Below are 25787 nucleotides of genomic sequence, written 5' to 3'. Positions count from 1 at the left end.
AGACTTGATGTGTATTTTTTTTTTAAACAAATAAATTCAGAGGAATAATAAAGGAACTACTTACAGAAATATGAATAAAGTAAGATGATTTCAATATCAAAACACTCCAGCAATAACAAATTAATTCATTTCAATATAAGACCATTCCTATTCGAATCTTTCATATTCTTGGGTGAAGGATGTACGAACACACTTAAAAATGAAATCTTCGCTTTTTAATTTTGAACGAGACTTAAATGATCAATCTGCTGGATTCGATTTTTAATTTAAAATGCCGAATATAGTACTCGATAAAATTGGTCTGATAACAGAATAAGAATGCAAAGTGATTTTCTTTCTTAAAAAAATGGATTTTGCATCTACATTAACAGTATTGGCTCTAATTAATAATAATAAAATTAATAACGGTAGGTCAAATTAAAACGAATACAATTACTAAACACTGAAGTACATTGTTTCACATGTTTAATACAAGCAAAAGGAAACGAAAAAGAAAAAAAAAGCTGAAACGATTTTAATAATTTAATCTTTTTAATTTTTTTTTTTTTTGCTTTACTTAATAATTTTCACGCTAATCAGATCAATATACAATTATTACACAAATACATTGTTTTATATTACAGTTTTACTTATATTTACTTTGAAAAAATATTTAAACATTTTAATCTCAGAATCGTACATAATACACTAGAACATCTCATGCATGTTGTGCTAACACATTGTATAACTAATTGTATAAAAGGAATTTCTTTTTTTTTTTTTTTGTTGGGGGGGGGGGAGGACTCGTTTTATAATTTTCATATACCAAAAGGAACTATTTTCTTCTGAATAAATCAAAACTTAATCACAAAAATAAATAAGTAAGAAATAAACCAAAAGCTCTAGACAAAAAGTTCAAAAGAATTTATTTCATTCTTAGATAATTCCTGAAGCATAAGGCAAACTGTATGTTTAGTTTAAACTTCAGTAACATCATAACTGAAACATTCAGCAAATTATTCCATCACTGGGTACAATACTAAAAAAAAAAAAAAAAGAAAGAAAAGGAATAATTTTCCTTAATGTCTCCTTTATACATTTCATGGCTTTTGATGGATTTAACGGATCAATTAACGGAAATGTAATTCTATAGAGAATTCTATAAACATTATAGACGTTCTTTAAACTCTTAGTAGAAAAAACAGAGGTAAATATAAAAATAAACTATTTAAAAGTCGTTTAACCTAAACAGAATAAGTAACAAGGTTGCCTTAAATAACACCGCTGCACAAAGAGATTTTCTTTTTCCCATAAGATTTATTTTCATCATTTTTTTTAAATATTCATTTATCATTTATTTCTTTGTTTCCATAACGCAAAAGAATATTTTAAAATATGTTTATTATGACTTACTATTATTATTTCATTTAGCGAGCGTTACCCGAGTTTTCTTTGCATTTCCGTTTCTTTTGAATTTAAATTAGAAAAAAAAAAAAGAAACAGAAAGAAAAGAAACATCATTCACAACTGACTACGACAGAAGAATTGTTAAAATCCCAATTTCGTACAAATTCCTAAGGGGGAAACAACTTTTTGAATGCGCAGATATTAATTTTTATGTACATTTGAACAATTAAGACATTCATCTTTCAACGCACCTTTCTACAGATAGATGTTAAAATGAATGCTTCGCTGAAAAATTATAAATATTCAAACATATCTTCAAGGGATTAATTACTTCAAAAAATATTTTTAAAGGACAAAGAAACAAAAAGAAAACTCAGTTTTTCTCTAACGAATTCTTTTTTTTTTCTTTGTCTCTCCATGGCAAATATGAATAAATAAGGCACGTAAATCATTCAGAATAATAACCTTAGTTTTAAAGGACGCAATGGGCAAGATAAGCAATGAATTTTTATTAATAAATCAGGAATAAATTTTATAAGGAAATGGAAATAAAAACATTCGTCCGCTTTGACATGATCTTAGCAAGGCACCGATAAAGCAGATGATTTCCAAGGTCAATAAAGAGTTATGAAAAGAATAAAAAGAAAGAAAGAAAAACGCTAAACGATGCTTTGTTCTTCGCTCGCCACCGTCATTTTCTGGCGTGTGTTAACCCGTGTTCCTGCTAGTAGACACACTGGCAATGAGTAAGCAGCCAGTGCGTTTCGCACGCTTTTGCTGATGGTCAACCTCTGACACGTGATAATTTGAAGTAGCTGCTATGCAATTTACTTTTCTATAAATAAGTAGCGGTAGTTCGGAGTTCTAGATAATGGAACACTGAGTAAAGACCATTCACTTTATCAGCTTTGAACAAAGTTTGTCTTTTACTTGTTTATTTACTTTTGCACCCAAAACCTATGTTAACATAAACAGGTTGTCGTCATTTTTTTCATTATAGATACCAGAAATCGATTTAAAAGCTAATTTCATTTTTTTTCTGTTAGTTATTGTGATGTGTCTGATTTCCCCCACTCACTCACTTCTTTCACTCTTTCAATCTCATAGGTTTCCATTTTCCAAAATAAACATTTAGAAGAAGCATGGTTTAAATGCCTGAACTTTTTAAGCTGCAACTTAAAAGCAAAACTAAGCAACGACATATCTGAATTTTTCGGAGGCGCAGCCTGCCCACCCCCTCCCAACTTGTCTTCTCCTGCTTTAAAGAAATGATATGACTGTGGTTGACCGAAACCATCAGTATAAAATATCACCATGTCTAAAGGTTTAACAAACCTTTATGCTTCAGATTATTTATTAACTTAGCAAACATGCACAATGCAATTAATCGAACGACGAATCAATATACAGGTTAGGTTATTTTCAGTTCACAGGTTATTTTCAGTTAATCTATTAATTCAATTAAATAAGGTGCGTAAAAATAACTCCATTTGATAATGCATTGATAAAAAATCATTTCGATATACCATAAAATTAAATAATGAATTATAAATTGTAAACTTAAAAATAGGAAATAAAAAATATTTTTCTTTTAAGTGATATTTTTCTTAGCACATTAAAAAAAAATTGTGTATATATATACTGCAGATAACGGACTTGAATAGCTTATTCTAGTGATGATTCGCTTAAAAATCCGACAGCCAAATGGTTCATCGTGGGAGCAAATGATAAGTGTTTATCTATAAAAACTCGATTGGAAAAGATACGAACACTATCAGTACCATTACATAAAAATAAAAGGAAAAGGAGTAAAAAAAAATAAAAATAAAAGAAACATAATCTGAACAAGTTAGGTGACTGAACTATGGAAATAGAAGATTGCTGACTAACTTCAGTACACGCATATATTCCATTTCCATTATATACCAATTATTTTCACTTCCTTTTATTTTATTTATTCAATTTTTTACACAAGGTTTATTTATTTAATTTGATAACTTATCCAGACGCGCGATTTTTTTACTCTATTCTTTATTCAATCCCAAATTTAGAAACTCCAGTAAATTCAGAAAAAAGAAAAAGAATACACACAAATTTTTTTCTTGGACATGGGTATGAAAACGTGTTTCAAAAAACGTATTTGTAGACAACTGTTTTTTGTTTTTTTTTTTAAATTAAACAATGAAGAAAATCACGAATTTATTTCCGAAAAATGCATTCTTCTTCTGACAAATTTCGAAAAATTCAAAGACGGAAAAAGTTCAATGCAATGATAAATACGTATTTAAAAGATCTAAAGTGAAGCGGAATTCTTTAAGATAAAGTATTTTCCATAATTTAAATGCTGACATTTGTTGAAGTGGATAATTTTATATTAAAGAAATGAAAAACAAAGCAATGTAAATAGTTATCTTCACCAAACTATTATACTAAATCACTGATAGTCCAAACATCAAAATGAAAAAAAAAAAAAAAAAAGTTAAACTGAACGCATGAATTGCAATAAATATAAATAAAACTCTTCTATCTAGAATATTTTAACAACGGCAGACTTGCAGTTTTCTACTTTAATTTTACGTTTCCATCGAATAAAGAAAGTTCTTACAATTCATCACAGAAATTAAAACAAAATATAAAAATGCCATTTTATTGAACAACAAATAATGCCTCAAACTGAAAGTCTTTTTTTTTTTTTTTTTTTTTTTTACTTTATTTAAAAATTGAGAAAAAAGAACGAATACTATTATGTTTCGCTAAAGATTAAGCCTTGCTCAAACAATAGAACAAAATCACTTGATCCAAGCTTTGTAAGATCTGTATCTTTTTTTTTATTGGATACACATATTTAAAGATTTTTTTTAAAAAGGCGAAATAATTCCATTTTTTCTCAAAAATTTTACTTTCTTTTCTTCGGAAAAATATTAAAAGGCCATCAGCTTAAAGAATTTTAAAGAAAACAAGATTTTCGTCAACTTTTCAAAAAGTAGCTTTTATCTCTATTATGACATCATGAAAAAAAAAATAAGAAAAAATGACTGTCTGCTTTTATCCATAGAAAAGATTCTTGTAATAATCATTCTTGCAAAATTTTAACATCAAAGACTAAACAAACACTTTTCCCAAAAATTCGTTTCGAGGAAATAAAAGGCATTACCATGACGACTGTATTTTTCAAAGAAATAAAAAGGCTGGCCATAGCAATAGACTACACAAACGAACGCCACAAGGTGGATGGATTTTTTCCCCTTTTAACTCAAATATTGACTTTTATTTTGAAAACAGAAACTTTACACTGGTAAAAGCAGAAGTGCAGCTCTGAAAAGTCAAGAGATATCGTTAAAAATAAGTTTGGAGCTTTGGGACCATATTCTTCAAAATAGGACAGAGTAAAAAGCAAATAGAGGAAATGACAATTTCCGTTGCCATACTGTGTGCAAATGTATAATAGGACATCTCAGCTACGTCATAGTGAACCAAAATTTCATAATAAGGTAACAACATAAAGTAAAAATATAATTGCAGTTAATAAGAGTCTGTTTTTCTTTGAATGAGATACGGTCGTTTTGTTACTTTATGGAAATTAACCAATGGCCTCCATAAAATTTTAAAAAGTAGCATGATGCTCAATTAGTTACTTCATTAAAAGGGAGAGAAAAGAATAAATAATCGTTCTTTACATTAAATACTAACTACTTTGACTAACAATGTTAAATTAGACAGCATGTTAGAAAAATATTAACCCTAAACACTTTACTTTGTGATTCAATAAGATCCGATTCTTTAATCATTTTTGTGAAAGAAAGAATCGTCATATTATTGTTTTCGAAAATCAAAATAGTGTTTCATCTGCCTCATCTTTTATTGCAGCAGACGATTTTAAATATATGACGCATCTAACCTTGGTTCTTTCCGTTTCATTTTTGACTTCCAAAGTGATTACATGAATTTGCAATCACAGGATACGAATTCATACCTTTTTAAGTTTAAATTTTAATTTCGATAATAAAAATCCTAATCACGATACTCAAATAAAAGAATGAAAGAAATAGGAACTATGATGGCCTTTCCTCTATTTACTTCAGATACATGTGATTAAATCTTTTCGCAAGTGCAGCTGTTCAATGTTTAAATTAAGTCTGATTCGATCTGTTTCCTTCCTACTTTGCTTTGAATAAACTGGAAGTTTATGTGTGAATATCACGTGTCCTATAGATAGTAACCAGTGATGGAAGTACTGATTTGTTGATTAAGCAAAATGATGCATTCCATTTAAAGTTTTCTCCAGAAATAGCGAGAGTTTGTTCAGGATTTTTCGCTCAAAATCTTGATAAGACACCCCCCTCCCTCAATTCCCCGTCTCTTAGAGCCATGGCAGGACCTTGAGTGAACTTTTTAAACTAATGCAATAAAAAAAAAAAAAGAATTACTAAAATGCCGAGACGGGAAAGAAATATAACAAAATAATTTAGAATTCGGGACTCTTTTCGCTTGCGAGACTTTACCAAGAAAACAGCCACAAAAGAATGCAAATCAGGTTTAACAATTAAATATTAAACAACATAAACTATTGATGATTTAGTGTTTTATAAAAAACAAATCTAAATATAAAACACTAAAGCACGTGCCACAGAATTTACTTTTATTATTTATTGCCAAATGGCAACAGTCAAATGTAAACAAATCGTAATGCGAACTATTTCATCGAAATTTTTTACGCCTTCATTTAACTAAATGATTTGCTTATTAATAAAGCTGTAAAAATTATGCTATGGAGAAGGCTCGCTGTGTCTTCCTAAACTCAATTCAGACAGAGGAAACAAGATGTAAAAGAAATCAAGAAAAGGGCACCAAAAAAAAAAAAATGTTTGCTCAACCGCGAAAATATGCTTCACTGTCGCCAGATGGGTAATCATTATATAAGTAAACAATAGAAATTGGTGACTTTATCTTCCGAAATTATAATCCTGCAAAAAATGTTTATGCATTATCTTCAAACTCAAAAGATTGCATTTCTAATTATAACAATTTCATTTCAATTCTTTATTTCTTTGGTTTTACAAAATATTTTTAAATTTAATTTAATATACTATTTTTAACAATTTTTTTAATGTTATGTTTGAATTCAAATTCAACATCCATCAAAACATTAAATTCTCGTACTTTTGCCAAGGTTAAAATTAAGTTTTAAAAAAAAAATGCTTTATTTCAGCATTAACTCCGAAATAGGATTTTCACTCTTTTTATATCATGGTATGTATGCTCTTTAATTTATATCAATGATATTTTGCAACAGTAATTTAAATTCACATTTTTCAGTTGCATCAAATAACAAGGTGAAATTTTTAAAAATGTCTTTCATTTTAATAGTTTAATAGCCTAAAAAATCGATAATATGGGCGAACAAGCTGGTCGCCAAAGACGGCTAGTTTCTGTGAAATACGCAAAACCTAGATCAATTAGGACGGTGGCCTTCTGACTGTAAGAGACAGCAATTGTTGTTACTGTTTACGAGGCTATCAAAAAGCCATTGTGGCACATAACGCGCAGTGCGCCTGTCAGCTTATGGAGAGGTCGTGGTGTTGGGCAGCACCAAGTCATCCCCTTTAGTGTGGCACTACCCCATCGTAAAATAAATTTTCTCACATAGCGCTAGCAGAATGTCGCATATGGAGAACTTCGATTTCTTTTTATGAGCTGCAGAAGCGGTCATATACCACCTTGGTGATAAAATGGGCTTGTCTAGTCAAATGTGCATCCAGACGCATAATTACTACTAATGGAAATACTTTCTGTAAAGGTGGTCTTGTGTTAGAGAAGAGAAAGGCTGATATTAAGTTGGCAAAACTATGACTTCTAAATTTATGCGTCGCGACATAGGATGAGAATCTTGTTGTCACAGATAATTTTATAGAGAGTGCATTGATCTAGTATAAATGAACGAATGTAATTGGTGAAATTATACGAATTAACTTAAAATATTTCAATATATTAAAAATCTATGTTGAGATTTTTAAAAAAAATTAAAGATTCATTTGTTTATTGCGACTTCCTTGAAGGGGGCAAAGAAGGTATCATGAATTTATTGCGTTAATAAAAAGCGGATAAATTTAATAAACTCTGTTCTAAAAAATATTACATTGTACCCAATGCTGCGAATTTAACGCCTACATTCGCAAATAAATTGGCATCGCCATCAAAAGAGCTTACTCAAATAGAAGAAAAGTCATGATTTATCAAATTTTAACGATCCATTCAGATTGGAATATAATCCTCTTGGAAACAAATTTAGAATAAAGAAATTCATTTAAAAGATATCTAAGAGAAAGAAAGAAAATCCGAATTCTTAATACCTTTCGGGCATATAAGAACAATCATTATAAAGTCCCTCCAAAAAAAATCTCAATTAAAATTGCGCCAGTACAACGGTAACTAAATAACGCGCAAAAGCTGACACAGAAATCTTCGTACAACGTAAGTTTTAATTATTAATTTTTCGCACTCTCAACATAAAATGAATTCTGGAATTAATATGGTAGTTAGAAACAATCAAGGTTAATTAAATTTCTATTTAAAACGACCCTAGCGTACCAATAGCTTAAATAGAAATGCTATATACATTACATTATATTAATCATAAAAAAATTACGGAAGTATTTTGTTGTTAAAATAAAAGGTTCACTAACACAAATCAATACTTTCAGGAAATAAAAAATCTAGCGATCTGAAGCCATTAAACATCTGGGCACTGAATTAATTGCGTTTTATTAAAAATCATTTTTATTTACAAGTGTAATCGTAATTTTTATTAAATGAGCTTTTAATGTGTCATTTACGTAAAGAATGCGTCATCATTTCAGTAACACATTGTGATGCAATTGATTAAGTATAATTTGTTTAAAGACTGATAATTCATCGGAATTATAACATAGGATACTTTCGATTTAGCAATAACTGATAAAGATCGTTTCGATAAAATGAACTGCCAACACACGATTCCATTTCGGAGTGTTGCAACACAGCGATGCGAAAGTGATAGGAGATGAAAATGATTTGGAATCACTCGCCACGAAGCTTTTACTTTCATTATAAAATTTGCGAAACAGTTTGGCAACGGGCAGCCGTCAAATGTTTCCATAATTTCGTGTAACGGACATTAATATATCGACGTCAGATATGAATGTTCAGCTAAGTGATATATGGTGGCGATGTATTTGCGTTTTGCATTGAAAAAAAAAAAAAAAAAAAAAAACGGTAAATTTTTTTTTAGATAAAACATTCGCAGTTAGATAACGAAAATGTTTATTTATTTAAACTTTGTTGCTATTCTGATTTTTACAGCTTTGGTGATTAAGAAAAAAAAAGGTTTTCAAAAAAAAGTTTCTTAAGAAAAAAAATGAATAAAATAAAAACAAAACAATAATATCGGAGCTTATCATTCCATAAACAAATCAACGTCTTTTAAAATATTTTTCAAACGCTAATTTATGAATCACAAAATCATTTACGATTAATTAATTGCATTAGAAAGCAATACGTTGATACATTCGATAACGCTTTTTGATGACAAGTCAGCCCACAGTGGCCTGATGGTAAAATTTTGACTTAGCGATGAAAGGCTTCAAGTTCGAAACCCGATTCTGCGGAAGATCTGTTGCTTATGAAGACCTGATGAACGTTAAATCTGATACCGTGGGTCAAACGTCCTCCCGTAGGTATGGTGTGAAAGTTTTGAGAAGAGGTGCCAACTGAGGTGTCGTCCTTGTCATCTGAGCAGGTTAAAAATAGCTCACTTAGGAATTTCAAACATTCTAGTTAATATAACTATAACTGAACTAAAAACTAAAACTTGAAATCGCAGTAAGATAACCTTAACAAAACGCATAGATAGCATAAGAAATCGGCAGCTACAAAAAAGTTTAATAAATAAATAAATTTAAAAAAAATTCAAAAAATAAACACTCAGTTTAAGGAGAACACTTTAAAATTTGAAATTAACTTTAAAATTTAAAACTACACTACGCTTTAAAATTTGAAATTAATTAATTGCCCTTTGAAAATATATAAATGAAACATTAAATAAACAATTTTTACGAAATAATGTAAACATTTTATTCATCTGCAGCAATCAAACTGTTCAACTACAAAACATAAGTGTAGATAAGAAATTCGAGGGGGGGGGAGCGACGATTTTCCCCTACCCGACGAGGCTAACTTTGTAGCCAAACTGGCGCCTCAGCTTCATCCAATTCAGAACGGCAACCCATTGCTGAATCAGGATACTAGGAAACAATGAGGTTGTTAATACAAATTATTGGGACGAACACCGATTACTTTATTGCACTTGAAAGCAAAGTTCGAGTTTGATTTGAAGAGGAAGTGGTGCACGTTTCAAAAACTATTTTAAGCGTTAACAAGGAAATAAATCTTGCGTTGACAGGTGTAACATAAAGCATGGGAATATCCAAACTTCCGGTTCTTCTTGATTTTTAACTTAACGGATGTAAATACGGAATCAGAATTCAAAAATAAAATTAAGAATTTCCGATGCTTAAAATAATAATGAATCAGAAAAGCTTGTAATCTGTTTGTGCTATTCTAAAAGGGGATTCTCAGGCTTTCATTTTTCATCAAACCATCGCCATCAAAGAAAAGAATGAGAGCTGATTATTTTTTTCCTAGCCGGCATTTTCTTTATTTATGTGAAATTAAAATAGATGCTGTACTTATAAGCTGTTAGAGTTTCCCAAACTAAAATAGGGTTTACACTTAACTTGTTACAAGAGTCCAGTAAGACTGCGAACGTGTTGAAAGAGCGGAGCGAACAATAGCAAGTTCTTGTCCCGACGTGTCAAGTATTTGCTACTGTACAGTTTCTGCGTATGCGTGGCCTTACTGGATGGATTGTAGCTCGTTGAATATAAATCCTACATAATCCCCTCAAAATTAACCTATCTTTTATTACACTATAGATAGAATTCGACAAAAAAGTTAAACTATCACCTCAAGTTGACGGCTAAATTGCTAATTAAAGTATATAAGAATACGTACACCCATAGGATGAAGACAGGAATTACATGTAATGTTCTAAAATGTCTTGGAAAAAAGGCGAAAACATTTACTCACTTCTCCGCCAAAGTCCTCGTTTCAAGTTTAATTTAGTTTAGTTATATTAACGTCCCGTTTTAAAGCAACACTAGGGCTATTTTGGGACGGACCTCGTAATTTTGAACCACGGCCAGATGACGAGGTCAATACCTGGCCCAGAACCCCCCTCTCCAAACTTCCACACCACACCAGCGGGAGGACATTTGGCCCCGACGGATTTAACGTGCACCAGACTCGCTTACACGACAGTTCTTTCTGGAATCGGATCTCGAACTTGAAACCCTTCGGCCTCGAAACCGAATGCATAATGTGTCTATAATATGAAATAAATTTAAAATGATTGTCTTATATGTAGGATTAATGGTCCCTTTTCAGTTAAATGAATGATAAATGGGAGGTACCTTGAGCAATGATCAGATGACGGAGGCGTTACCTGAACCACCGTCTCATTCTTCAAAGCTCATATATTTACCCATATGAGCTGGTCCGTTTCATGAATATAATTTAATCTAAAAAAAAAACCCTCGCAAAAGACATTTAACAGAATCGAGCCTCAAAAGCGCCATCCAAGGACCATAAAGTTATAAACCAAGTACACGAAAATCAACTGAAAAACTATTCAAAGAAATAGTTTGCATTTAAAATGCAAAATTCTAATTCTTTTGCATCAGACATATTGTTAGGTTAATTCAAATCTGTGGCGTATTTTACAGTATTAGCATTTACGCCGCATAATTTATTGATCAGACACCACCCCTTTCATCACTATATTACTTGTAAATTACAGATCATTTAAATATCTCCCAGAAACAACCATTAAACATTATCACTTAAGAAATCTTCCGACGAAATATACGAACCGCATAGTTACCAGAATTTATACCCATTTATTAAAAATCCATCCAAAACTTCTAAACCACATTTCTAATCTTCCTTTTTTCCTCACTCTTACGATAACCATCGATCAAACGGGCTATCCGAGAAACATAAATATCTATAGAAAGGCTATAAATACTACAGTCATGGAAACTTAGCACTGCTGTTCCACGAATGGGAAAAAAGATCGAAGTCAGTAGACAAAGGAGAAACTGGAAAGCTGGACCGAATAGGGAAAAAAAGATATTCACTTCGTTTCCATAATTTCATTCGCTAGGGCCATCAGTAATTCTCTAGACGGTTTCTATCAGTAGCGGATTCTTCTAGGTCAAGTACCCTGCGTGACACTGTCACATAATTTGCTATTTTCTTCGCCATGTTATTGTTGCGTCAGTTCTAGCACGCAAATAAACACATTTCCCGATGGTCTTGTTTAGTTGGGGGTGTTGTAAAATTTATCAGACGTAGTTATTGATTTCTGTGAGGACTGGCAAGTGAAAACTTATGGTTAGAAAAGTATCCCCCCCCCCCCGTAAACAAAGAAAGAAAGTGTCGAATATGCTACAGCTTAAGGAAAAGATAAATTGTGCTTAAACATGGATAATTCAACTGAAAAAATGTTCGGGGGGGGGGGGGGAGAACGTTTCCCTCCTCTCCAAGAGTTTTAAGCCATAAAGCCATGAGTTTTGAGAGGTGAGGGGGCAGGGTAAATAAAGAAAGAAGAAATCGAATACGTTACAGACTTAAAAAAGGCAACTCCTGCTGAAATGTGGATAAGTCAACATGATTTTTTTTTCTTTCACAAACAAAGAAAGAAGGTATCGAATAATGCTACAGCCTAAGAAAAAGGTAAATTCTGCTTAAATATAGATAATTTCAACTGAAAAAGTGCTCCATGGAAAACATTTTTCCCCTCTCCACGAGTTTTAAGCCATGAGTTTTGTGTGGTGGGGGGGGGCAAACAAAAAAAATAGAAATCGAATACATTACAGACATAGAAAAAAAATGGAAAGTCAAAAAAAATGTGGAATAAGTCAAATGAAAGGAAATGTGGATAAGTCAAAAGAAAGATTTCTTGGAAAAAATAGGGTTCTTTTTCCCCTTTTTACTCATTTGAGTAAAGTATGTAGGTTCATTATTTTGGGAAAAATATCGAAGATGATATGGAAAATTTAACTGAAAAAGTTCCAGGGAAAAACATGGGTTTTCCCCCTTTTCCCGCCGTGGGTTTTGAGTCATAAAACCATGAGTTTCGAGGTTTTTCTTTTTTTTCCAAATATAGGAAGAAGAAATCGAAAGCGTTATAGCCATTGAGAAAGGTAAATCTTACGTAAATATTCATAATTCAATGAAAAAGTTCAAGGGAAAAACATGGGGGTTTTTTTTCCTCTTCCCCGCCATGAGATTCGAGTCATAAAACCATGAGTTTCAAAGGTTTTTTTTTTTTTTTTTTTTTTTTCCAAATAAAGAAAGAAGAAATCGAAAGCGTTATAGCCATTGAGAAATGTAAATCCTGCTTAAGTATGCATAATTTAACGGAAAAAGTTCCAAAGAAAAAGAGTTTTTGTCCCCTTTCCCACCATGGGTTTTGAGTTATAAAACCATGAGTTGTTTCGAAGGTTTTTTTTTTCTTTTTTTTTTTTTTTTTTTCTTTTTCCCTTCAAATACAGAAAGAAGAAATCGAAAGCGTTATAGTCATTGAGAAAGATAAATCCTGCTTAAATGGGGATAATTCAACTAAAAAAAAAAAAAATTCGTTGGAAAATTTCCCCCCTCCCCCTTTTTTTTCCTTATTTTTTTAAATATGATAGTTCATCATTTTTGGGAAAATACCAAGGGTTTAGCTTCCTTTTTAAATACTTTTTAAAGAATCGCAAATTCTTTCCCGGCTGTTTCTTTATTGTATTCTTTGTATTGCCCTAATAGCAGAATTTCGATTTACTATCTAAGTTGAGGAACATCGTGAAAAGATTGAAATTTCAATGATTTAGAGGTAAAAAATTATATCTCGGATGTAGAGGGGGAGGGGGTACTAGGATAGAACCAGTAACATCCGCAAGAAAAGGGTTAGACAACAGCGTGGAAATAAAATGTAGAATAATACAGGATATTCATAAATAAATATTCCAACTTTGCAGAATTATTAAAAGAAGAAAAATAAACCACAACTTTGTTATTCACAGGAAATCAAAAATATCAATTGAAAGTTTAAATTCAACACAGTTACAAGTGTCGAATGTGAACCCCTTACAGAAATATAAACGATATCGAAGCGGTACGATACTCATTCAATCCACATTTTTTTCGGCATGTCTGGTGTGACGCTTTTAAAAAGCTGCAGACATTCCTGTCTTAGGTTTGCCATTGTCAAATGGTAACGGTAGAACAAACATCTGTTGTTTGATGTAGTTCTCGGGGGGAAAAAATGTCAAATGCTATACAAGCATATTTGCAGCCTTCCAAAGCTTCACACCAGACATATAGAAAAAAGTGTAGGGTGATTTATTGTAGAGTCTCGGTACCCTTCGTGTTTCTAGAGAGGCGAACATTAACCATTTATAAGGTGCGGAATTTAAAGTTTCAGCTATTATTTCTGATTCGCGATGAAAAACAAGGTTATGCTTTATGTTGTTTTCCTGCAAATTTGGGACATTCATATATGGATACCCGGTATTAAAAAGACAGATGTAACAATATTACATACATTTTAAAATAATTTTAAAAAATGAGCAAACAGAAACAAATAATCTTGGTTTTAAAGTCAAAAACATATATTCAAATGATCGCTTGTGCGAATTCAAAATCAAGATTCTTCGGCATTTTTAACCGTTCAAGACATGACTATGGAAATAAAATCCAGCGCATTTAAAAGTTTATTAGTTCTTCTATATAACATTATTTTGGTTGAAGCCATAGGCAGGTTTGAAAACATAGATGACACTTTGTATTTTTTAAATTTTTTTTTAATATCCATCTCGGAAAAGCAATTTATTTACAAGCAGACGCAGCGGGGCACAAAAGCAGAAGTAAGAAAAAAGTCTTATATAATATGGGATTTCCGGCCACGCGCCAATTCAATACACGTGGTGACCTTTAACACCTTTTCAAGGGCACCGAAGGGATCACTTTCATTTGAGACGTAGTACTTACTGATGGCGCATTATTTTTTTTACAGAGGAATTAATTAAACCGAAAGTGGAATTGGATCAAGAAATAAGAGAATATTTTTAGAATGAAGTTACGATGGGCTAAATGAAGATAAAGTTTGGGAATTTAATTAAATTAAAATTAGAATTAAAATATCATTACATTTTATATTATATATATAAACATTTGATGGTAATTATCCATCCTTATTATGTAGCAAGTTAAGATCAACACATACACAGTTTGACTTTACTTTGTTGATTGATACTTTGTTTTGACTGGATTTAATTTTTTTTCTTCCCTCCCCAAGGGGATAATGTAAGCCTAAACGACAGGCTTTTGACAGAAACATAAAATAGATATATAATTCAGGTAAAAAAAAAAAAAAAAAGAGTGGAAAAGGATTTGGATGGATAGCTGGAGTACAATTCAACTATTTATACTGAAAAAGAAAACTGATTGTCTATTAAATAAATATAAAAGAACCGGCATAATGGTTTGTTAAGTCAGTACACAGTTCAGTACAAATTTAACGACTCTTTTTTGTTCATTTTTTGAAACATAAACATTAACTTTTAGTACACAGTAAATCTCTCTACTATACTGATAAAAGTAAAATTTCATTTAAATTAAACGTCATTTAAAATGTGAAAATATTATAAACTGTAAATTTAAAATATTTCTGACGCAAACACTAATGCAAACAATAATAAATACAATGAAAATTAAATTGATAATTTCAACAAACTGTCAACATTTTAACCAATCAAACAATTTCGAAAACAAGATACTGTTTTATCTGTAGGGATATTTAGAAAAGCAAGATTCTGACAAGATTCGGCACGACCGTTTTGGCAGAAAGCCTCACTAAGTTGCTGCCAACGTTTGACTAACACGGATTACGCATCAGCTAGTTCCAGTCTTTATAATACGACTTTAACACTTTGACATTAGAAAAGAGAAGTCATAATCTAAATTAGAAAATTCTGACGAATTTAAATTTGCTATTCATAACTAAATAATATTATTTCTTAATCTTTCACAGACATAAGCAAGAAAACACGAAATGTGAAATTTTCATGCAATTCTATGTCAGTATATATTGGAAAATCTTAATGGTCTTCTAAACGAAACGATCACGTTTATGAAACATTTCGCAGATTCATTAAGAATGTTTTAAATGGTTTTATCTGTTCTAAAAGAATAGTCAATCGACAAACTTTTCCTTACTGTCTTTAAAGCACATAAAGGATAAATCTTTTTTCAGTAAAAGTACTGATTGTTTTATGCGAGTATTTCTTAATTAAGGTTTCCATCGAACAACTCTTGCCTTCAACCCATTCAACACACTGAGAAAGGAGGATCGAAAATACCAATAACGGAGAAATGCAAGGAAATAAAATAAAGTCCATCTATTGTACCTAGAATGAAAATTTATCACAATAGTCTACACAGAAGAGAATGCCTTAACTTCATTTGTTTTCTAAACTTTAATTATCCGTATTCTATTCAATTTCAACGCGCTAAATTAGAAATACATGCAAATACTTCCGATGGAGATATCTTCATTTCGTATTTTAGCGAAAGAATAATAGATTTCAGCATTTTCATAATTTAATATCTTATTCGACATATCTGAGAAATATATATTAGTTGGAAAACTGCGGCACAAGGCATCTTTGATTTATGGACATTCTTTCCTTGCATATCTAATAAAAGACTCAACAGATTTTTAGAACAAGGAATGATTTTGTGATTTAGTATTCAATAATATGAAGAAAATCTCTGTGCCTAAAAATAAAATGTAATTTTGAACTCGCATGGATTTAGATCTGTCTGACTTATAGCTTGCAAATGTCTAGCGTCAGGGTCTGATCTGAAGACCCGATGCCTTTGAAGACTCGTCGTGTACACGAATCTAAAACACATTAAACTCATTACTGTAAAATGTATAACCTATAGTCTATTTAGTTGTCGGACTCGTTATCTGACCATGATTTAAAAAAGCGAAATACGTCTGAAAATATTAATTACTTCATTTTAAAATGGGACGTTAATATTTAAATTTAATTTTACTTTTAAAAATGGTAATTTCAGCTCTAGGGTAGTAAAAAGATATTTAAGCTTGAAATGAATAGTGTTAAGATTTAAGAAACTTTTTTAGAAATGGAAAACAATTAAAAAATTCGCTAAAAATAAATAAGACATCTTAATTAAAAAACAAACGTCTAATGGGTAAACTTACACGTATATAGGCGTCGATGTGGTGGAAATTTTGAAGAGGGCTAATGACATATATGGGGCATACAACACTTTAAATCTGACATCGTGACACAAACGATATACTGATGGTATGGTGCGGAAGCTTGCAAAAGAGGGGAAATAAGTGCATGCCGACCTGACACATAATAAATCTAGTATCACCAAAAGTCCCACAAATGTAATTCGTTAATGTGGTGGGGAAGTTCAAAAGGAGGGTGCCAAGTGAGGTATATATAGCCTCGCTGTACGTCAAAACATGCAAAAATCAAATGGCGCTCCATTGGTGTGGGGCGGAAGTTCGGAGAGGGGTGCCAAATAAGGCGTATACGAGCCTGGTGCATGTTCATTTTTATGAAGTGGGCCAAACTTCGTCGTGTTGATGTGGTGCGGCAGTTAGAAATTCGGAAGGACAACTTGGGTGTTTATGTTCCCGATGCACGTTAAATGTGATACTATGGTCAAAATGTCCTTCCGTTGGTGTGGTAAGGAAGTTCGGAGATGGGAAGTCTGATGGGATGACACATATGCAAGCATACAACACTTTAAATCTGACATCGTGGGACAAGCGTTCTACCGATGGAATGGTACGGAAGCTTTGAGAAGGGCGAAAAATTAAGGTACATGCCGGCCAGACGCAAAGTAAATCTGATGTGACCAAAGACAGAAATAACTTTCATTGATGTGGCGAGGAAGTTTGGAGAGAAGAGTGGCAACTGAGGTGTATGCGGTAACGGTGCAAGTCGAATCGTACGTCGCAGATTCAAACATCGCCCTGTTAGTGTGATGCGAAAGTTTGGATTGAGCTGCCAATTAAGGTGTACGCAGGCCTGCTGCACGTTCCAATTGATGAAATGGCCCAAACATCGTTCCGTTGATGCGGTACGGAAGTTTAGAGTTCGTAGGGACAACTTGGGTGTTTGTGGGCCTGATGAACATTAAATCTGATGTTTCCGGGTCAAATGTCCTTTTGTAGGTGTAGCATGGAAGTTTGGGGATGAGAGATCCCAAATGACAAGTGGGCATCGAACACTGTAAATCTGATATGAGACAAATATTCTACCGACAGTGTGGTGCAGAAGCTTAGAGAGGAGGGGAAAAACAGGTACCTGTCGACCTGACGCATGTTAAATCTGATATCTTATGCAAATGTCATTACGTTGATGTGGCGTGGAAGTTTAGAAAGAAGATTGCCAACTGAGGTATATGCGGTCCTAGTGTAAGACAAATCGTGCGTCGGAGATCAAATGTTCAACCGTTAGTGTGGCATGGAAGTTTGGAGAGGGGTGCCAACTAAGGTGTATGCGGACCTGGTACGAGTCCAATTTGACGTAGTGTGCCATGTTTCGTCCTGCTGATGTGGAGTGGAAGTCTGAAGTTCGGAGGGTCAATTTGGGTGTTTGTGTGCCCGATGCACGTTAAATTTGATGATATGTTCCAAATGTCCCCCCGTTGGTCGAGTACGGAAGTTTGGAGATGGGAGGTCTGATGGGATGACAATAAGCGGGCATACAACACTTTAAACCTGACATCTAGGTATAAACGTTCTACCGTGGAGTAGTGCGGAAACTTTGAGAGGACTAAAAACTAAGGTGCATGTCAACATGGCGCATGTTAAATCTGATATCGTATACAAATATCCTTTCGTTGCTGTGGCGTGAAAGTCTAGAAAGAAGGGTGACAACTGGGGTGTATGCGGTTCCATTGCAAGTCAAATCGTACGCCATAGATCAAATGTTGAACCATTAGTGTGGTGCGGAAGTTCGGAAAGGGGTGCCAACTAAAGTATATGCGAGCCAGGTGCGAGTTCAATTTGACGAAGTGAGTCAAGCTTCATCTTGTTGATGTGGTGCGGAAGTTTGAAATTCGGAGGGACATTTTGAGTGTTTGCGCGGCTGATGCTATGACCCAAATGTCCTCCCGCTGTTTTGATACGGAAGTTCGGAGTTGGGACGTCTGATGGGATGATACGTGTGCGGACATACAATACTTTAAATCTGATCGTGGGACAAACGTTCTACCAATGGAATGGCGCCGAAGCTTCGAGAGGGCTAAAAACTAAGGTGCATGATGGCCTGATGCACGGAAAATCTGATATGACCAAAGGCAGAAATAACTTTCATTGATGTGGTGAGGAAGTTTAGAGAGAAGGGTGACAATTGAAGTGTATGCGGTCTCGGTGCAAGTCAAACTGTACATCGCAGATTCAAATATCGTTTCGTTGGAGTGGCGCGAAAATGTGAAATGGGGTGCTAATTAAGGTGTACGTGGGCCTGGTGCACGTTCCATTTGCCGTTATGTACCAAACATTCACTGATGCGGTGCAAAAGTTTGGAGTTCAAAGGGACAACTAGGGTGCTTGTGGGTTTGATGAAAGTGAAATTTTATGTTACTGGCCAAATGTTTTTAAGTTGGTGTGGTATGGAAGTTTGGGGATAGGAAATGCCAAATGGCAAGTGAGTCGGCATCGAACACTGTAAATCTGACATTGTTAAGACAAATGTTCACCCAACGGTGTGGTGCAGAAGCTTGGAGAGGGAGAAAAACTAAGACACATGTCGATTTGACGCATGTTAATTTTTTTTCGAGTATCAAACGTTCTTTCGTTGATGTGGTGAAGATGTTTGAATGGAAGGGCGACAGATGAGGCATATACGGGTGTGGTGCACGTTAAATTTGACGCAGCTGTCCAAATTTCATCACATTGATGTGGGAAGGACGTATTGAATTCGTAGGTGACAACTGAGGCATTCGAGGACCTGCAGCAAGACTAATTTGACGTAGTAAACTTAATCTCCTCCCACTGATGTGGAGCGGAAGTTTGAAGATGGCAAGTGCCAACCGAGATTCACGCGGACTTGATACACATTAAATCTGTCCAACGTCCTCCCGTTGGTGTGGTGCAGAATTTTGGTGAGAAGGGTGCCAACTAAGGTAGACGTACGCCGATTAATGTACGTTAAATCTAACGTCGTGGGTCGCTTGTCCTTCCATTGGTGAGGTGTGGATGTTAGGAAAGGGGAATTGCTAAATGAGGTGAATGCATTAATCTGACGTCGTATACCTAACATATTTCCGCTGGTGTGGTGAGGAAGCTTGGAGAGAGGAGGTACCAAATGAAGTGTTTGAGGGTCTAATGCAAGTCAAATATCTGTCTCGTAGGCCATACGTCCTCTCATTGGTGTTGTGCGAAAGTTTGGAGAGGGGAAGAGTCAAATGAGATTTATATGGGTCTAGTGCTTATCACATCGAACGTCGTGGGACAAATGTCTCCCGTTGATGTAGTCGGAAGTTTGGAAATGGGAGGCGCCAAATGAGGTACAAGCCGATGTGACGTACTTTAAATCTGACTTCGTGTACCAAACGTCCTTCCTTTGGTGCGGTGCGAAAGTTTGGAGAAGGATGTCAACTAAGGTGTATGTGGGACTGATGCATGTTAAATCTGATGTTAGGGGCCAAATATTAACCCGCTGGTACAGTGCGAAAGTTTAGAAAGAAGCATGTCAACTGAGTTGTATGAAGGCTTGTTCAATGTTAAATTTCAAGTCGAGAGCCAAATGTCTTCCCTTCAGTGTGACTTGGAAGTTTGGGCATATGTTCCGCGAAATGAAGTGTAAGCGGGTCTAACTGCATGTTAAATTTCAAGTGTTTGGCCAAACATCTCCCGTTGGTATGGTGTAGAAGTTTGGAGAAAGGATTGCCAGCGGAGTTGTCGTACTGTTTAGGGTTGAAATTACAATGCCAGTCCCAAAATTGGCCTCGGGTTACTTCCAAATGGGACAAAAATATAATTAAACTGAACTAAGCAAAATTAGAACATAAATGTGAAACTGAAGTACTAGTTCTGAGAAATAAAATGAATTTTAATATAAAATAGTTATTCAGCAAATTTGCTTCAGATATTTCAAGAGGATTTCTTTAAGTGATCGAGTGGTACAATCTGGGGTTTGGAGAAGGAGGACTACATGTTCGAAACCAAATTACATTAAAAATATGTCGCGCATGTAGGTCTAGGGTAAGTTAAATCTGACACCGTGGACCCTATAGTTGGTGTGGTACGGAATTTTACAGAAAGAGGAAGCGGCTCAGGCGTTGTTCTCGTCATCTAACCACGGTTCCAATTACGGGGACAGTTCTGGCCCAACATGAAATTAATATAACTAAACATAACCAAATCAAATAATCAGATATAAAAAATCTTTCGTTTTAGTCGTGCTGTCAGCTAATTTTAAGATAATAAGATTATCTGACATAACTCCTTCTAGGTTCAATTTAGACATATTAGCATCTCATTTTAAAACCACAAGAGGAACGTTCTGGAATATATCATGTAATTTTGAATCATGATCTGGGCAACGAATGATATGGCACACACGCCCAAAATTTGCATGCCACACCAGCATTAGAAAGTTTGATCTACGACGAATTTAACACGTAGCAGGCCATATAAAAGGCTGAATTTCGCTATTTTCGAAGCCAATGCTCAGATGGGTTCTAAATTCATTCTGGGAGTGTTACGTTTCACCACAACAAAATATTAATCCAAAAAAAAAAAAAGTAACAGCTCAAGCAGAAATTTAGCAAAATATAAACTAGAAAATTAAACTTTTGGCTCAGATTGCTGAAATGAATTCTGACACTGAAAAAGGCATCTAAGCTAGCCAATCTAAAATAGTTTTTGTTTTAGCTCAGCATTGAATTATTGTCAGATTATCTCTCCAAACAGCCAGTGTCTAAATATAATTAGTACAACTTGATATCACATCATTTATCTGCGCAAAATTACCATTCCCGCTTTATATACATCTACTTTAAAAATAAATAGAGCGAAAATAGCTAAGAAATAGGCAACTAAACATGTAAATCAAGAGATAAGAGAATTATTACTCATGTTACTATCTCAATCTGTTGCAAAACATCAACACGCGAGCTTTGACTCATTAAGAACAACTTGATAAGATTAATTCTGCCTGGAGTTTTAGTTAGATTTATATAATGCAACACTTAAAAGACTAAGCTCGATTGCAAGTGATATGTCTCTCAAATGTTGTTAGCGTGACTACAAATAGGGGTTAACTAATAGCAACAACAGACTATTCGAAAGATAAACACTTATACGACTGTCGAAAATACGCCATTTGCTTAAAAAGTATATTTCTCCAGCAAAAACATTATGCATGTAAGGCTTGCAACTGCAATTAAAATTAATAAATTTATTGAAAGATATTAGCAGAAATTAAAGATTATTATTATTATTATTAAAAATTCAAAATATTCATTTTCTTTCCTGGTTTGTCAATTAAAATTTTCGATGCTCAACTGATACCGAAAAAAAACTTCTGCGAATTATTTTTACTTTCGCGGAAAAAAACAAGAACATTTTTAATTAAAATTGAAGTGAATTACGTACGTTTAAGAGAACTTCATAAAGAAAATATCCTTCACATAGAGTTTAGTTTTTTTATGATCTCTTAATTTGGAAAATAATAACTTTCCTATAATTTTTGTAGCAAACGAATTTCTCATTTAAGTGTAAACGCAAGACATTAGAGTGCGATATTACTAGAAAAAGTAGGTTCACATATATTATATTTTGTTGGTATACAATAAAGTTTTCTCTCTGCAATTTATGAATATATAATAGAAATACGAATATATAATATACTATAAATATACATATATATATATATATATATATATATATATATATATATATATATATATATATATATAGTAAAAAAATTATTAATTTTTAACCATTATACTATTATTTCAACACAGTTTTTACAAAAAGTCTTTTTCTAATTAACGAAGATTTAAGTGTTTCATTAAAAGCATTTACGAAGTCAAAATGCAAACTAAATTACGTAAAAAAAAAAAAAAGAGTGAAATAAGAATAATAAAAGATTTTCACAGTAATAAATAATATAAGTCGGAACTAGGAAGAATAAATAATGGAGTTTCCTCGTCCCTTTTCTCACAGGAGCAATGTGGCCCAGCTGTGAATTGAAACAGAAACACTTCTCGGTACGTGTATGCCAAGTCAATAGAGTTCAGTTGCTTACGCAAAAATAACTTCTCTTGGTTTAACTTATATTTGAATGAATTGATTTAATTATTTGCCTTAATACTCTATACTCTGAATGAAAAAATTCACTGAATTAATTGCCAAGTGAATAAGGTACAGTTGCTAACACAAAAACTAACTTGATTTAACTTATATCTGAATGAATTCGTTTAATAATTTGCCTTAATATTTGATACTCTTAATGAAAAAATACATTAAATTAATTAATTCCGAGAGAAAAAAATACTATTATATTGATAATCAATAGTTTATCAAAAACAATATATAAAACGCAAAAAAAGCAAAAATAAGCGCAAAACATGCAAAGCAAAAACATTTAAAAACACACTTTTTTCAAAAAAAAAAAAAAAAAGGAATATTTGGTTAGCATTCAAGTCGTTAACGATTTTTAATTACTTTTACATTGTGACATAGGATTCATTTTTTTAAATTTTATTTACTTCCTAAGTTACCTCGCTTAATTTAGGAATCGAAACAAAACTTTGAAACAGAAAAAGCGAAAATGATTTATTAACATTTGTGTGTTTCTTTCATAATAAATAATAATTTTAATAATTTTCACCAAGAAATAACGCATCAGCTATTATTATTTTTTTTTTTTTTTTTTTTTAATTTTTCCCTAAAAAGTTCCTATCGCATACGAAACACGATTATTTGTGTGGTACATTTTAAAATATAAATAATAAAAGTTAAAAATTTAGTAACATTTTTCTTTTTAATTCTACAATGTGTACTAGTAAACTAATCGATCTGAAGTCAAAACCATAAGCTAATCTTATCTATTTTTTTAGCATAAAAGTGCATATATTTTAGTATCTCATAGGATATTTTATTTCCTTTATATATACATATATATTAAAAATATACTTCAAAATAATGATAACTGATTTTAATAAAATAATGTTAACAAAAAAAAATCCTATTTTCGCTAAACAATTTTGAAGCGAAACAAAGCCATTTAATAATAAAGAATAATTAATTAATCATATAATAAAATATTCTTTCACACTTTTCTCAAAAACGCTTAACTTCGATTCATTAACAATTTTTAAAAATACAATCGCAACAAATTCTAATCTACAAAATCGTGAAAAATCACCATACAAAAATATACAATTTTGTAACTAATCTATTTCTAACTTTTACAAAATCTTTACATAAACTTGAAATAAATAAAAAAATTCCATATTTCTTAAACAGTTAAAATATTTCGAAATAAATATTTTGTAAATAGTAAAAATTTCGTATATAATTTTTTTTAAAAAAAGGAAAGTATTGAAATTGCCGTTACACCGATGGCAAAAGTAGCTAAATTACTTTTTTTTTTATTTTAAAAATTATATCAAATCGGCTTTTAAATATTTACAAAACTACTTGAAATTATAATTATAATAAAATTAATTCGAAACACTATTGTTTAATAATAAATTCATAAACTACGAGTGATGAAAAATTTATTTCATGAACGAATTGAGCTAAATTAAAAATTGATTAATACTGCCGAAATCAGTTGCATCGTCCAATTCCAGCGAAAACTTTACTGAATTCACTGTCCTGTCAAATAACAAGCACCAACTGCAATCCCGACAGAGTTCGGCGATTGCCGCCGGCTATTTTGAAATTCTCCCTGTACGCAATTAGCGATGACGTCTATTAACAGGTGTAGAGGCAATACGTTCCGCGATTCGTCAGTTTCTCTCAATTTTTGGAGTTAATATACAATAAATAATTGTTTATTTTTCGAAGATGTACCCACGCTAATAGCGGAAATTGCATGTGAATCAAATATGTGGTAATATGTAAAAATATTCGAAACGAATTCTTACACGTCACGGTGTTATTTAAAAATAAATGACAAAATTTTACATTATTATTTAGAAATAGCAATGCATATTATATCATAAGCGCAGCTTCCTTGCGGAAAGTAATGCGGTCGTTAAATAAATCCGCAGTCATTAAATAATAATTAAATGTTAAAAATGTTTAAAAACGAAACCGAAACAGTGCGGTTACTCGCAACAAAAAAATCATGCAAACAAATTTAATATCAAATTAAATATTAAATTTCAAATACAGAGAATTAAGCAAGCAAACTAAAAACTTATAAAAATATTTTTAAACAAAAATAAAATGCACAAAAGTATTAAAACTTCACAAAGAGTTTTTTAAACTGAACAACAAAAAATTAACAAACAGAAAAATAAAAATTAAAAAAAATAAAAACGCTTTCACAAACAAATAGAACAAAATGCATACTCACATGCCTCAAAAGAGATGGAATCAATTGCCATTACAAGTGAAGAACATCTGTAACTCCGCAAAAGTTGCGTTCAACGCACACAAATGTTCATGCAAAGTATGCTGCTGCACACAGGATAGTTAGTTCACGATGAAAACTAATTTTGGAAATGCCCAAAACGAGAATAAAGTTTCAAAACTTATTCTCGAATTGAAATTTAAAAGTTAATTGCAGAACAGGTGCGCCTGCAATAAAGGGCGACAAAGTTCCCCTTCGCAGCACTCACTACCAATTTATTCCACCTTACACACTTTTATTCGAAACGCGGATATTTGCGAATAAACTTCTGCTCGAGTTCGGACAGAGCGTAGAACTGAATCGGCAACGGGTTTAGTATGTGCGCGAATTTCGAGTTCCGCCAAGCACGCCATCCAACGGCGCAGTTCATTGTCTGTGACAGGGGTGACTGTGAGAACGGCCGATGGGAAACTTGCGAGCAAAAGTTTGAATGAAGCGACTGCCTTATGGCTGGTGGGAGGCGGTCGCATTTAACCGCCGCACTGCACTTTTAGAGGTTGGGAATTGTCTCTTCGCAGCAGAATTAAAAAGGATCGCTGAGTTTAAAGGGATTATTGAATGGTCCTGACTTTTAATTCTTTTTTTTTTTCATCTGTATTCACACTTTCT

At 32.7% G+C, this 25787-nt stretch overlaps 1 protein-coding gene across 8 annotated transcripts in view; it reads right to left on the bottom strand.

Annotated features, from left to right (window-relative positions):
• LOC129958602 (toll-like receptor 6) overlaps window positions 1–25500 on the bottom strand; it is a 302856-nt gene extending 277356 nt beyond the window's left edge. For all 8 annotated transcript variants that reach the window (XM_056071195.1, XM_056071192.1, XM_056071200.1 and 5 more), the window contains exon 1: window positions 25122–25500. The gene's annotated coding sequence lies outside the window, so the exon portion shown is untranslated. The remainder of the gene's footprint in view (window positions 1–25121) is intronic.
• Between the last annotated feature and the right edge of the window lie 287 nt (window positions 25501–25787).

Source organism: Argiope bruennichi, chromosome X1, assembly GCF_947563725.1.
Source record: "Argiope bruennichi chromosome X1, qqArgBrue1.1, whole genome shotgun sequence".
Classification (NCBI taxonomy): Eukaryota; Metazoa; Arthropoda; class Arachnida; order Araneae; family Araneidae; genus Argiope; species Argiope bruennichi.
Note: the sequence above shows the minus strand (reverse complement) of the source record. Positions and strands in the feature narration are given on the sequence as shown.